Source organism: Choloepus didactylus, chromosome 16 (assembly GCF_015220235.1).
Source record: "Choloepus didactylus isolate mChoDid1 chromosome 16, mChoDid1.pri, whole genome shotgun sequence".
NCBI classification, from domain to species: Eukaryota; Metazoa; Chordata; class Mammalia; order Pilosa; family Megalonychidae; genus Choloepus; species Choloepus didactylus.
In genome coordinates this window covers 34,470,964-34,483,768 of record NC_051322.1, presented here as the reverse complement: position 1 = coordinate 34,483,768, position 12,805 = coordinate 34,470,964, and the positions used below count along the sequence as shown (strand labels likewise).

At 45.4% G+C, this 12,805-nt stretch overlaps 1 protein-coding gene across 2 annotated transcripts in view; it reads left to right on the top strand.

Annotated features, from left to right (window-relative positions):
• The first annotated feature begins 8,392 nt into the window (after positions 1–8,392).
• The window catches only part of C16H18orf25 (chromosome 16 C18orf25 homolog), a 123,072-nt gene continuing 118,659 nt past the window's right edge, over positions 8,393–12,805 (top strand). Inside the window, exon 1 of one of the 2 annotated variants that reach the window (XM_037805705.1) lies at positions 8,393–8,643. The gene's annotated coding sequence lies outside the window, so the exon portion shown is untranslated. The remainder of the gene's footprint in view (positions 8,644–12,805) is intronic. The other variant, XM_037805706.1, reaches the window with a different exon arrangement.

Sequence of the window (12,805 nt, the reverse complement as noted above, 5' to 3'; positions counted from 1 at the left end):
AGGCTGAAGGAACTTGATTATTTAAAATGATCATGAGCTGCCAGAATGGAAACAAGCTTCCAGCTGTCCTTCTAGCAATGGGCCATCCAGTTAGGGTTATGGTTGCCCCCATAACCTGCAACATTGGGTGGCTTTGAGGAGATGGGCTCTTGAAACTTCTGAAGTCTAAGTGGGCATCTTGGAAAAGTAAGGGAAGGGTTCCAGGGGAACATTTTCAGTACCTTTTGAAAAGGCCTGGAGCATTCCATATTTTTATTCTATCTACACTTTAGACCGTATCTCATCCCACCATTGGAGTGAGACTCTTTTCTCCCAACAGAGATCTTTTTTCTTCTCTGAATTCTTATAGCACTAATAATCAAATATACAGATTGAGCTCTCAGTTGTCTTATAGTTCCCTTTGAGTTATTTCTATCTTCTTGAATCATGAATTCTAGAGCTTCTTGGTATTTCCTGGGCTCCTGTTATACCAGGACTGGATGACAGCTGGGGCTTGGTAAGAACTCACAGATTCAAGTGAGTTAGACTGGCCCTCCTAGGCCACCATAATGTTGTGATTTGAGCATTCCGAAAAACTTGGCTAACCCAAAATATCTTCCTCTTCCCAGGAGGCAGACCTGCCTTGATGACTGAAATTCCTACCTTGTATGTCACTCTCTGTTGGCTTCCAGAGTGGTGTTTATTTTATTTGGACAAAAATATTTCATCACCTGGGAGGGGTAATATAGCAGTCATTTATCATTCTAGTAAGAAGTAGTTTCCTTATTTAATTTTTGTTAAGACATGGAGACTAGTTGACTTACAGACTGAGTCCTAGGCCAGAGAGGTTTGGTTGATGGAAGTGGGGCAGGCCAAGGAGAGCTGAAATCCTGGGGCTTCGAGTGGTGAGAGGTGAAGTCACTGACTGGGCCAAGGTCTCAAGAGTAGTAGGGGAAAGGCAAACTGCGATTTTACAGCTTTGACTAAGGTAAGGCCTCCCGTCATGGAGGTAACTCATTCAGGAGACAGCGTTCTGTACATTTCATTAACAAGGTTTTGGTTCGCTGAGGGCAAGGACTAGCTCTTATGCATCTTATATATCCCTCAGCTGATCCACAGCACATGGGTATGCATTCTCTTGGGTTGCAGAAATGGGGCCACTTTCACAGCAAACCCTCTGGCTTTGTAGGCTTCGTGGACTTGGAGTGGGCCTGGCTTCACTCAGTGAGGCATCCTGACCATCCCAGGGGGGATTTCTAGGGGCCTCCCTGCAGAGGTGCCCTTTTTGCCTTTCTGGCGACTTGAGGAACTAATGATGGAAACTACCAGCAGAATTAACAGGTAAGAGCAGAGCAGCTTTACTAAAAACTTTAGGGACACATTTCCTTAAAACATGAAATTAATAAGAAGGTACTATGACTCTGGACCCCAATGCCCCTTTCTGCAAAATAAGAGGGTCATCTCTAAGGTCCCCTTTGGCCTGGTGGTTACTCATGGTTACCAGTAAATTATAGTTACCTGATGTCCTGCGGTCCTGAGGGCTTGCTTGCCTAACTGGTGGGGGCCCTCCCACTCTCCTGCCCCCCATACAGATTCTATGACTCTCCACTTTGTCTTTCTCCTATGGAATCCCATTGTATTCCACCAAGGCTTGGTGCCTTTGAACTGACTTCTCAAGAGGGGATCACATGAGATACTCTGCTTCATTTAATTTTAGGTTATTGTTGCTGCTGTCAGTCTACTGAAGTACTTTAACGAATGCTTGTATTGTGTTCTTATGTCCAGAGCCTTTTTCAAATGATCAGCACATTTTAAAACACAATAAAGAGTCTAATTTCCCACCTCCCAATACACACACACAATAGGCTAGGTCCCCAGATATGTATAGGTAGTGGAGAGTCTGGGATTTGGAGATAGCAGACCAAGTTTTGGTACTGACTCTCCATTTAGTGCTGGTGACCTTGAGCAAGTCATTCATTTGATCATTCATTCCTTCATTCATTCAATAAGCATTTATCCAGACTCTCTTTGGGACAGTCACATAATCTATGCAAAATTGTTATAATACCCACCCTGGCTACTTTAGGGCTGTATGGAGGAGCTAATGAAATCATATTTAGGAAAATGTCCAAGCTAAGCTCTATACAAATAAATGTTGTTGGTATTAATAAGCAAACAAGATGGAAACAAAAATGGAAGGGTGGGGGAGAAGGGCCCAAACCATAACATTTGAAATACCTCATTTGTGTGGTCAATATACCTATTCCTGACTATTTGGATGCACCCTGCCCTTTCCTTACCCATCCTTTCCTCAAGTTAGACTTTGCCCAGAATACCTTTCTCTTCAGCTCTGGGCTTGGAAGTCCTGCTTTTTCTCTAAGGCACTGGTCAAAAGCTTCCTCTTCCATAAAGTCCTTCTTGTGTTGAGCCACCTTTGCTTCAGTGATTGCCGTGTTCCATCCGTGAACTATTGTGATTTGTTTCTAGACTGAGATGGGCTACTAGACAGACGGCAGGTGGGCGTGGAGATGACCATGTTCTATGCCCTCCCTTGCCTTGACCTTGGTCAGGTGAGATGTCTTCTCTGAGCCTCACGCTCCTCCTTGGCAGTTCTAAATATTTACTGAAATACCACTTCAGGGACCTAATAGGTGTGCCTTGCATTTAGTGGGCAGACTTCCAATGAATGTTTTTTTAATAAAATTGTACTTCTTCAATAAAATGTTGGGCCCTCCCAATGCACACAGAGGAGTTGGCTGCCATACGCGCAATTGAGGAATGTTGGGATAATCCCCACCCAGTAATATTTTCCCCACCTAGAACTTGGTGCCGGAAATGTCACCAGGAAAGATGAATTCCTGCGGATTCCTCCTCAGAGGCATTCCTTTATATTTCAGTACCACTAGGAGAGGCAAAGCATTGAACCAATTCACCTTCTGGGCCTGGGGTAATGGCAGCACTGAATGCCAGCTAAAAGGCGGAGAAGGTCACAGGGAATGGAGGTGAGGAGTCCTGAAGAGAGATTTGACCTATGGCTGGTCTTGCTTAATATAACATTTATTTAAAAAATAGGATTTTAATTTTTATTGTTTTAAACCTTCCCCTCTTCCTCTATCCTTTTGTAACCTCCAATCTACTTTCTGTCTCTGCAGATATCTAAGTGACATCATTCAATATTTGTCTTTATGTGCCTTGCTAACATATTTATTTAAAACTGAAGTCTTGGGACCACCGGATTTGTTTTTACTTAAGTCTGTAGTTCTTGTTGCTGGAGAGGGGAAGGTGGAGGGTGGGAGACATTCTCCGCAAAGCTGGGGTGTCCAGGGCTTTGGAGCCCTTTCCACATCCTTTCTTCCAAAACACTGTGTACCTCCAGACACCACCTACATGGAAGGTTCCTAGGGCTGGAGGCCCTTCCCTCCTTGCCTAGTGTGATCCCTTCTGTCTCTTTTATCCAGTCTTCAATTTTAGCCTTTCCTCTTTCCAGAGCCCCACATGGTCTCATCAGTGTGGGGCCAATTGCTCCTTCTCTAAGTTGTTAGTGGGCCTGGGAGGATTTGGTGTCCTGCTGGTCTTGACCATAATACCCAGTCTACATGAGAACACCCCACCCTGCTTCCCCATCAGCACTTACAAAATAAAGCCCAGACTCTCTATACACACATGCAGCCCCCAACTTCCCTTCCAGCCATTTCTCTCCTCACTCCTCCGCTGTGCTGTCCACCCAGCCAATCTGGTCCTTGGGCTGTCCTCTGAATATCCCAGGGGCTTTTCCACTTCTAGGCCTCCTGCCCCATTTCCCCCTAAGATCAGTTTTCGCACTCATTCATTCCCTCCGAACATCTGTTGAATGTGTCGTATCTGACAGGCCAAAATGGACACTCAAGGAGGGATGACATGAGCTCTTCCTTCAAGATAATGACTTTCTTCGTCTTTATTAACAATCTTCAGGCACGTTCCAAATCTTCCCTGAGGCATTCCCTGGATGCCCTTGTCTACAGGGATCCCTCCCTCCTGCCAACCTCTCACCTACTTGGCACCTGACACTTCTTCCTTGTTTTGACATCCTTTCAGGTTTCAGTGTCTCCCCAGTATGATCCTAAAATCTACTTCCCCCATTCAGTATCCACATACTGAGTGTGCCTGACGTGCCAAGCATGGGGGCCTGGCAGCGAGGCACTGAATAGGAGAGAAGTACACACGAAGTAGGTACAAGTGATTGCAAATGCTATGAAGGAAACAAATGGGTGCTGTGTTAGAGAGTGGGCGGGGCTAGGTTAGATGGGGTGTCTGAGGACCACCCCCACCCCGCCACCTGGGAAATCCCACAATGTCCATCAAGATGTTAAACAGAACTATTCTTTTCATTATGTAATGAGAGGCCAAGGCATATTTGCTGATACTTTTAAAAATGTCCTTTCCATTTCTAACCCCCCCCCCCCTTTTTTTTATATGGACTTTCTATATAGAAAGGACTTAAGGTGATGAACTGATTGGAAAGAAGGAGTTGGAGTTGGGTCATGTGGCTCTTTACCCAAGACAGAGGAGCCTCAAATATCCACAGCAGAGAATAGGAGCTGGGGGCAATACCCCTCCCACCACCTCCCCACTTGGCCACCTCATGGCTCCACTTTCATGACATCCTTCTGCACCGTTCCATTCTGGCTGTCACATGAACTTGTTGCTCTGGAAAAATGAGTCTATTGAGATGGAAATGTTCGTAGTTGACCAGTGTGAGTGTGCGTGCCCGTGGGAGGGGCAGGCCTGAGCTCTGCTGTCACAACAGCTCTGATTAAAGAGTGTTCTCTCTGAGCCGAGAGCTTTATGCACATGGCTCAGTTTACCCTTGTGCCGGTTTGAATGTATTATGTTCCCCAGAAAAAGCCATATTCTTTGATGCAGTCTTGTGGGGCAGACGTTTCGGTGCTGATTAGATTTGCATGGAAATGTGCCCCACCCAACTGTAGGTGATAACTCTGATCAGATATTTCCATGGAGGCATGGCCCCACCCATTCAGGGTGGGCCTTGATCAGTGGAGCCATATAAATGAGCTGACGGGCAGAGGGAACTCAGTGCAACTGAGAGTGATGTTTTGAAGAGGAGCTACAGCCAAGAAGGATACTTTGAAGAAAGCAGAGGAGCTGCAGATGAGAGACATTTTGAAGACGGCTATTGAAAGCAGACTCTTGCTCTGGAGAAGCTAAGAGAGGACAAATACGCCAAGTGCAACTAAGAGTGACATTTTTGAGGAATTGCAGCCTAGAGAGGAACGTCCTGGGAGAAAGTCATTTTGAAACCAGAACTTTGGAGCAGACGCCAGCCACGTGCCCTCCCAGCAAATAGCGGTTTTCCGGATACCACTGGCCATCCTCCAGTGAAAGTACCTGATTACTGATGTGTTACCTTGGACACTTTATGGCCTTAAGACCGTATCTGTATACCCAAATAAACCCCCTTTTATAAAAGCCAATCCATATCTGGTGTTTTGCATTCCTGCAGCATTAGCAAACTAGAACAACCCTCATACCCAGCCTGCAAGGAAAATGTTGGGGGGTAATCTGTGCTTAACAGGAGAGGCCACCAAGTCTCCATGAGGTTAAAGAACTGCCTGGAGGTCACCTTGCTAGAGCAAGGCAGAAGCCGGTTCAAATTCAGATCTGTCAGACTCCAGAGCCCTGTCCCTGACAACCATCTGACCTTCCTCTGCTAAGAATCCTTAGAATGCTTCCGGGTGGCCTTTCCTTCTGTGGAATAACTCTGCGAGAAGAGCAGAGACGTTAACTCGGGAAATGCTGACTTGCCGGAGGGTATGTGGGTACCTCAGTGTAGAGGTTCAGCATTTCCCTTGCTTATAGAAGGTGCTGGGTGATCACAGTGGATGCTGGTTGTCTCAGGGGCAAGGGGAAGAGGTAGTACAGTTCTTAGCAAGCTGAGAGGGAAGGGAGCAGGTGGTCCAGAGCCAGAGATGAGGGTTCTCTCCATTAGATCCCCTAATTTCCTCATCTAAAGTGGTTCTAATCATAGTATCCGTCTCACAAGGGCAAATGGCTGAAGTAACCTGCTTGGCCAGGAAAGAACAGCCTGTGGTCAAAGCCAGGCCAGCCACTTTCTGGTGCTGAGGCCACCACGTCTCTGACCCAGCCCCATTCCAGGTGGTACAAGAAGAGTGATTCAGACAGGGTTGGCTCAGGCCAGAGGAGCCAGAGGCGAATGACTGATAGGATTTAATAGCAACACTACAGTTAGACCAAGGGGTAGCCATCTTTATGGGAGAGTGTATGTGAGCAGAGGAGTCCCGAGAAATTTTTACAGAGTCAGCAGGAGGCCTGGATGGAGGGGCTGGTAAGGGTGGTGGTGCTGGGGGTAGTGTCTGGGCTGGGTTGGTTTTCCAAAGGGGATGGGATTTCAAGAGCTTGGAGAGCTGAATATTTGATGCATAGGAGTCTCTATAAGACAATTTTCAGGCAGAAGTAGGATCAATTGTCTGGCCTTCCCCATACCTACAGATGAAGGGGAAGGAGAAAGCAATTTGTCTCATTTAATAATCTAAATATCATATTAACAGAGATATTAGTAATTAGGATAGCAAATGCCCCAGCTTCAAAAATTATGCACAATCCGTTTCTTATAAGGAATTGAATTGTTGGCATCAAACAGGAGAAGGGACCAAGATGGTATGTCTGGGCAGAGGACAGATTGAGAAGAGGAGGAATTATGCTGGAAGGACACTTCTGGGCCCTACTTTGGTATCTTTACAGTATTATAGATGAGACTGTCAAAGAATTCCTTTTAAAATCAAATGCATTAGACTGTATTCATTCATTTTAAGATAGCTGTGATCTTAGTACTTCTTTTCTTTTTTTTCTACTGAAAGAGTCTGAGTGCTTGTCATTACCCCACAACCTCTCAAATTCCTTGAGGACTAAAGTTGCAGGAAAATAAATGAATAAATGAAGGAATGAATGACTGAAATAATACAGAAGCAGATAAAATATTTATCTGTCACAAAGTAGATCTCAGGGATGCTGCTGGTGGTAGTGGTTAAAGAACATGGGCTGCGGAGTTGGAATCCAGTCCTGCCACTTACTGACCTGTGACCTTGGGCAGGTTACGCTGTTGCTCTGTGCCTCAGTTTCCTCCTTTGTAAATTGGAAATAGTAATACCACCAACCTCATGGGGTATTTTTGGGAAGATTAAATGAATGAATCATTTTAAAGGCATAGAACCTGCTAGCATAGAGTAAGCATTCAATAAAAGTTAGCTATTATTTTAATTATTGTTTTCTCAATTTATTCATTTAGTCTGGGATGGAAAACTGCCATGCCTGTAAGCAGTTGGCACAAATGAGTGAACTGGGGGAGCAGAGGGGTGTAAAAGGGAGACTGAGGTTTAGGGCAGTGTGGACCCCCTGTTGCAGAACTTTCAGAATTTCCTCTTGGGTAATCTCAACCCAGGTCCTGTCAAAGCCCCTTAAAAGATAAAGACCTTCTACATTTCTTCTCAACCCCCCTTTTTTTTTCCTTCTTCTTCCTCAAGACGTTGCACTGCTTTTAAGGAGGGTGGGCCCTTGGCCAGGTCTTGAGTTGCGAGATTTGTTCTCTGCACCACCTCTTCCTTCTTCGGAAGTCCTCTACCTGCCAGGTGGCCTGCCCCGGCCCCATCTTTTCTCCCGGTTCCGTGTCCAGCACGTTTTCTCCTATCCCGGCTCTCAAGGAAAGGCCTCCAACACTCGTAGATTGCACCGGTGTGTCATCCTTCCCAGGTTGATCAGCAAATCAGAGGAGTGACCCTGCAGAGGTGGAATGTGCGGCGTCTGTAAGGCGCGCGGGGGACGGGGTGGCGGGGGGCGCCTCCCTGGCAGAATTTCTCATTCCAGCAGGTGGCGGTCTATTTGCAAGGCCTGTAACGTTCTCTTCCAGAAACTTGCACGCCACTGCAGGAGAAGAGCACAGAGTCACCCGGAGCAGAGCTGTTGGAGTCCACGCAAAAGTGGGGAGAAAAGGGAGCGGGCTCCCTACTGGAGTGATTCAAGGATTCAGACACCACGAGGGGGTGAGTACTGAGCAGCCTATGAAAAAGGAAAAGCCGTCCTTTTCTTAAGATATTGTCCTGGCTTGCACTGATTGGTTTTCCGACCCTCCGGGAAAGAAACTTCTGGAAGTGAGCTGCCTGAACAGGAGGAAGAGACGTGGGAAAGAAGCTCGGGAGGCCGGCGCCCGCGCGCCCGGCGCTCTGCAGCGGGAGGAACGCGACTTCCCTCCCGCCAGATGGCGCTGTCTGGCTTTCCCCCGGTCTCCCGCTCCAGTCCCCGTGGTCCCCACCGCAGCAGCCGCTCTAGCCGGCCTTTGAGGGCTCTGTGGTTCCGGCAGGAAGTGAGGCGCCGAGCGGAACGGCCTCTGGTGACATTTTCTCCGGGCGGCGCGGACGAGTGGAGGGACTTGGTGGTTGAGGCTGGGGAGGCAGCGAAATTCATTTTGGCTCAGGCTGGGCTGGAACTCCGGCCTTCCAGTCGCTGCCAGGGTTTGTGCTGAAAAGGAGAAGGCGGCAGTGGTCGCGTGTCCCGGGTCATTGCGGCTGGGAGAGTCCCGGCCAGAGGATCTGCGCGTGCCCCGACGGGGCGTGCGGAGCAGGCAAGGAGGAGCTGAACCATCGCGGAGCGCAGGTGAGGTGGGAAGGGGCGCGGGGCGGTGGACTGGCTACGGGTTGAGACGCGGGGCCCGGGCTGCGGCCGGGGCAGGGTTGGGAAGAGCAGGAGAGGTGCGGGCCGCGGAGTGCTCGGCGGCGCCTGGACGCCCGGGTCGTGACGGGCCTGGCGGGCGGGCGCGGATGTTCGCGCACAGACTTGGGAGGCGCGGTCCCGGCTGGGGGTTGACGAGAGCGCCCGGATAGCCACGACCCCTTGGTCGCCAGCCCGCTGGTGACCCTCACGTCTTCCCGGCCCGGCTGAGTTGGCGTGCCGAATCCCCCCTTCCACCTTCCGTCCTTCCGCAGGGGCCCGGGCTAGGCGAGTCGTTGTGGGTCCCTTTTTGCTGTGGCTGGGGGGAGGCTGAAAGTACTGCAGCCTCCGGGCCGCGCACTGGAGCGGCTTCGCCGCCCTGGAGTTCTCTTCGCGCAACTTTCCGGCGCCCCGGCCAGCCGGGGACGCGGTAGCGGCAGCTCAGTCAGTTCCGTGAGCTGGGGTCTGGCGCCGACACTTGTCTGTGCCTCCCAGAGCCTGGGTGGCAGCCCCAGCTCCGCGGTTGTCGTGGCCTTGGGGGAGGGAGAAAAGGCTTGGCGCCGCCTGCCTCTCGGTGTTTCCACTACCTCCGGTCCACAGAAGCTTCTGGTCATTGGGAGGGATGTGTCAGTCTCCAAAATTTACCTCTCGGCGAGTTTGCCAACTTCATCCCCAAATCGGCAAGGGTGTAAATTGACGAACCCAAGTTAGAAGATCCTCACCTGTTCTGACTCTTCCCAGGAAGAGTTATCTGCATTTTCCCAGTAGCACTTCGTACTTGATTTGTTGTAGCACCTTCTTCCCCAGTGTATTGTGCTGTTTATGCAGCTGCCCCTATCCGAACCGCATCTCATTCATTTTTTCTTTTAACTCGTCACCCCTACCACAAAATAGATGCACATAGGTTGAAGGGAGTGAACGTCTGCACTTATCCTCCCAGCTCTTTTTCCGCTCCAGCAGTTTATGCTTTGCTTGCATGTGCTTACCCTTTTTGCTTGAGCTTTTGCTTCCTGAATCCTTCACCCAGGAAGAAATCCCACTGATGATGCTTTGTCAAGGTTGGACCTCTTAATTACAAATACATCTGGCAGCTTTGCTTAGGCTATTATTGTGTAGTCTTGTTGGGCACATGCTAACAGATTGAATCACTTCCCTTTCTTTGCTTGGGGTATTTCATTCATGGAGGGTGTTAACTTTCTAATGCAGTTTTGCTGATTCTGGCCATTTGAATTCCTCCAGTAATTAGAGCATTGCCTTTTCGGTTTTACAAGCATTTTTAGAGGCCTGCAATTGATAGCTATTACCTGACGGCCTGAGGAGTCACAACCCTAACCGAGTTTTTAGTCCCAAGTGTAATATTTTGGCCAAGTAATATGCCCAGTACTGTGCCTGGTTGACTGCTTTGTGCACAGTAGGAACTCAGTAAAGATATAATTTTGTATTAAATTTGAATTCAGGAAACCAAGATGGAGTTAACTGGGATGACCTGAAAAGAACCATAGTAAAATTTTATGCATTTCCATGAAATGAGAAAAATATTTCTTAGAGATTTTGAAATCAAGTTTGCTTTTAGTCTTTAATCTTCAAACTTCAAATCATAACTTTTAAATAATGTTAGCATTATGGATGGAAACCTCAAGATAGTTGTATATAATGAAAGTGTGGTTTCATAAGCGACTAGGGAGAAACTTCAAGATAATTATATTTAAAGGACCAACTAAATCAGATATTTTAAAGGAAATTTTTTTCTGACGCTGTTTTGTAGAAAATGAGATGGATTGGGTTTTGGAACTGGAGACTTCATGTTGTTAGTTTCATATTAAGTTCACAGTGTAGTTGCACTTCTCAGTAATTCACTCTGTATTCCTCTTATATGTTTTGTGTAAGAGTACTTCATATTACTCTGTTTTATACTGAAATCATGGTTAAATCAGGACTCATATTAAAAATAAATTCAGCTTTAGGATCTAATTTAATTCAGTTCTGTTAGAACTGAATGCTCCATGTCCTTTAAAGGTTTCTTGCTCTTAATATTTCCTAGTGACATTGGTACCTTAAGTCTCCTTACTATATGACTAGTAACTTCTGACAGTTTGCATAGCCACTAATTATTTCAAGGGGTTGTTAATTTTGCCGGGATCCCCAATTTCATGGATTTGCATGAATAGACCTGCATGGATAGACATAACTAGGACAAAGATATATGGACCAAGTGGTGTTTTTCTTTTCTTTCTTTTTAAAGTTCGTACCCAAACCTTAAATGTCTAACTTTGGTAAATCATCTTAGATCTTACTAATTTTTCTGAGTGCAGTAACTAAGGCTGTGAAAAACATGTTTATCCATGCTTACTGAATTGACAATACTTGGGAAAACTTGTCTATCCTTTTGGCAATATCACACTGGGTTAATTAATATGGTCATGTTTGATCTCTGGTAAGGTACCTTCTATATTAATATTATTGTTCAGGAGTGCCTTGATTATTTTTGGTCCTTTGTTCTTCCATCTGGATATTGATTTTTGGTTTGGTGTTAAGTAGTGCTCAACTGTAAAAGATGAAAAATGTTGTTCTCTTAACATGTTTTCCTTTGAACCATGCTGATTTCAGTACTTTGTTTTATTTTAATAAACAGTTTGGGGCCAAATAAAGTTCTTGGGTAGCTGTAATAATGTAGGCAAAATGAAATAGACATATAAAAGCTGTGAGAATATAGAAAAGGGAACGTTTTTGAGAAAACGCAGGACGAAATATTTGGGTTGAACCTCTTTTTTCTCTCACAACACTTAATTTATTGATTGCTTACTGTGTGCTGGTAGTGCTGTAGTTGCTAGAGGTATGGTGGTGAAGAAGACAGACAAAGTCCTGTGTTTAAGGGAACTTATAGATTTAACCTGAGGTTTGAGTTGGATTTCTAGGTCGGCATTCCTGTTTAGGGAACAGCCCCAGCAAGGTCATGATTATCAGTGCACTTGACCCATTAATTCCAACTGTGCTGGAGGCATGGTAGAGTAGAGTGAGATAGGGTCAGACTATGAAGGTGGTAAGAAGGCGTTATGAATTTTCTTCTTTTGGGGGAAAAACTTAAGTGGAATATGAAGGATGAGATAGTGGAATATGAAGAATGGTAAGTAGTACTTACTTTTAAAGGATATTTCGTCATTCCTCAAGTTCAGTGAATAGAAATGCTATTGTTTTTATTTTTATTTATTTATTTTTGTTTGATTCTTGATCATCACACTAAAGTATATTGTTTTCCCTCAATTGTCAAACTCAATTTAACTTTGACTGTTGATGTTAAACTTTTCTAAATCCTTTTAGCCTTTATCTTCTTGTTGTAACCACTTTCCTTACTCTTTCCACACACTTGTGTTTGAACTTGAGGGTAATAAACTGTGTTTTCTGCTTCTGTCTTGGAAGCCTCTCTCAATAGAAGTGGGATATGTATTCATTCAGTCGGTTTTCACACTCATCCTGCAGGGTGAAACTAAAAAGTATTCCACTTGTTTTTACTCTCTTCTATACTCCTGAACTGTTGAGAGGAAACATGTATTGTGTATATTATACATATTTAACTTAACATATTAGTATCAGCTAATAAGAGTAAACATGATTTTTTTCTTTAAACTTTTTTATTTTGAAATAATTTCAAATGTTCTGGACAGTTGCAAAAATAATCAAACTCCATACAGAGAACTCCAGCATGCCTCATCCCCCCAGTTATCTAGATCCAACAATTTTAACATTTTGCTACATTTGATGTATCATTTATCATTTTATCAGCCCATCTCTCAATCTACTGTCTATTTTCTGAACATTTGAGAGTGGGTTGAATGTGTATATCATGCTCCTTGTACTTCCATGTACATTTCCGAAGAACAAGGATATTCATTTATGTAATCACCTGAAATGTACTTATCAAGTTCAAGAAATTTAACGTTGATATAAAGCTTATAGTCTGTATTCCAATTTTTTCATGTTCCAATAATGTCCTTTTGAGCCTTTTCTACTCCATTCTTATATCTCGTCCAGGATCACATATTGCATTTAGTTGTTCTTTCTTACTTTTTTTCTTTTTTAACTGTGGAAACATATGTACAGCATAAACTTT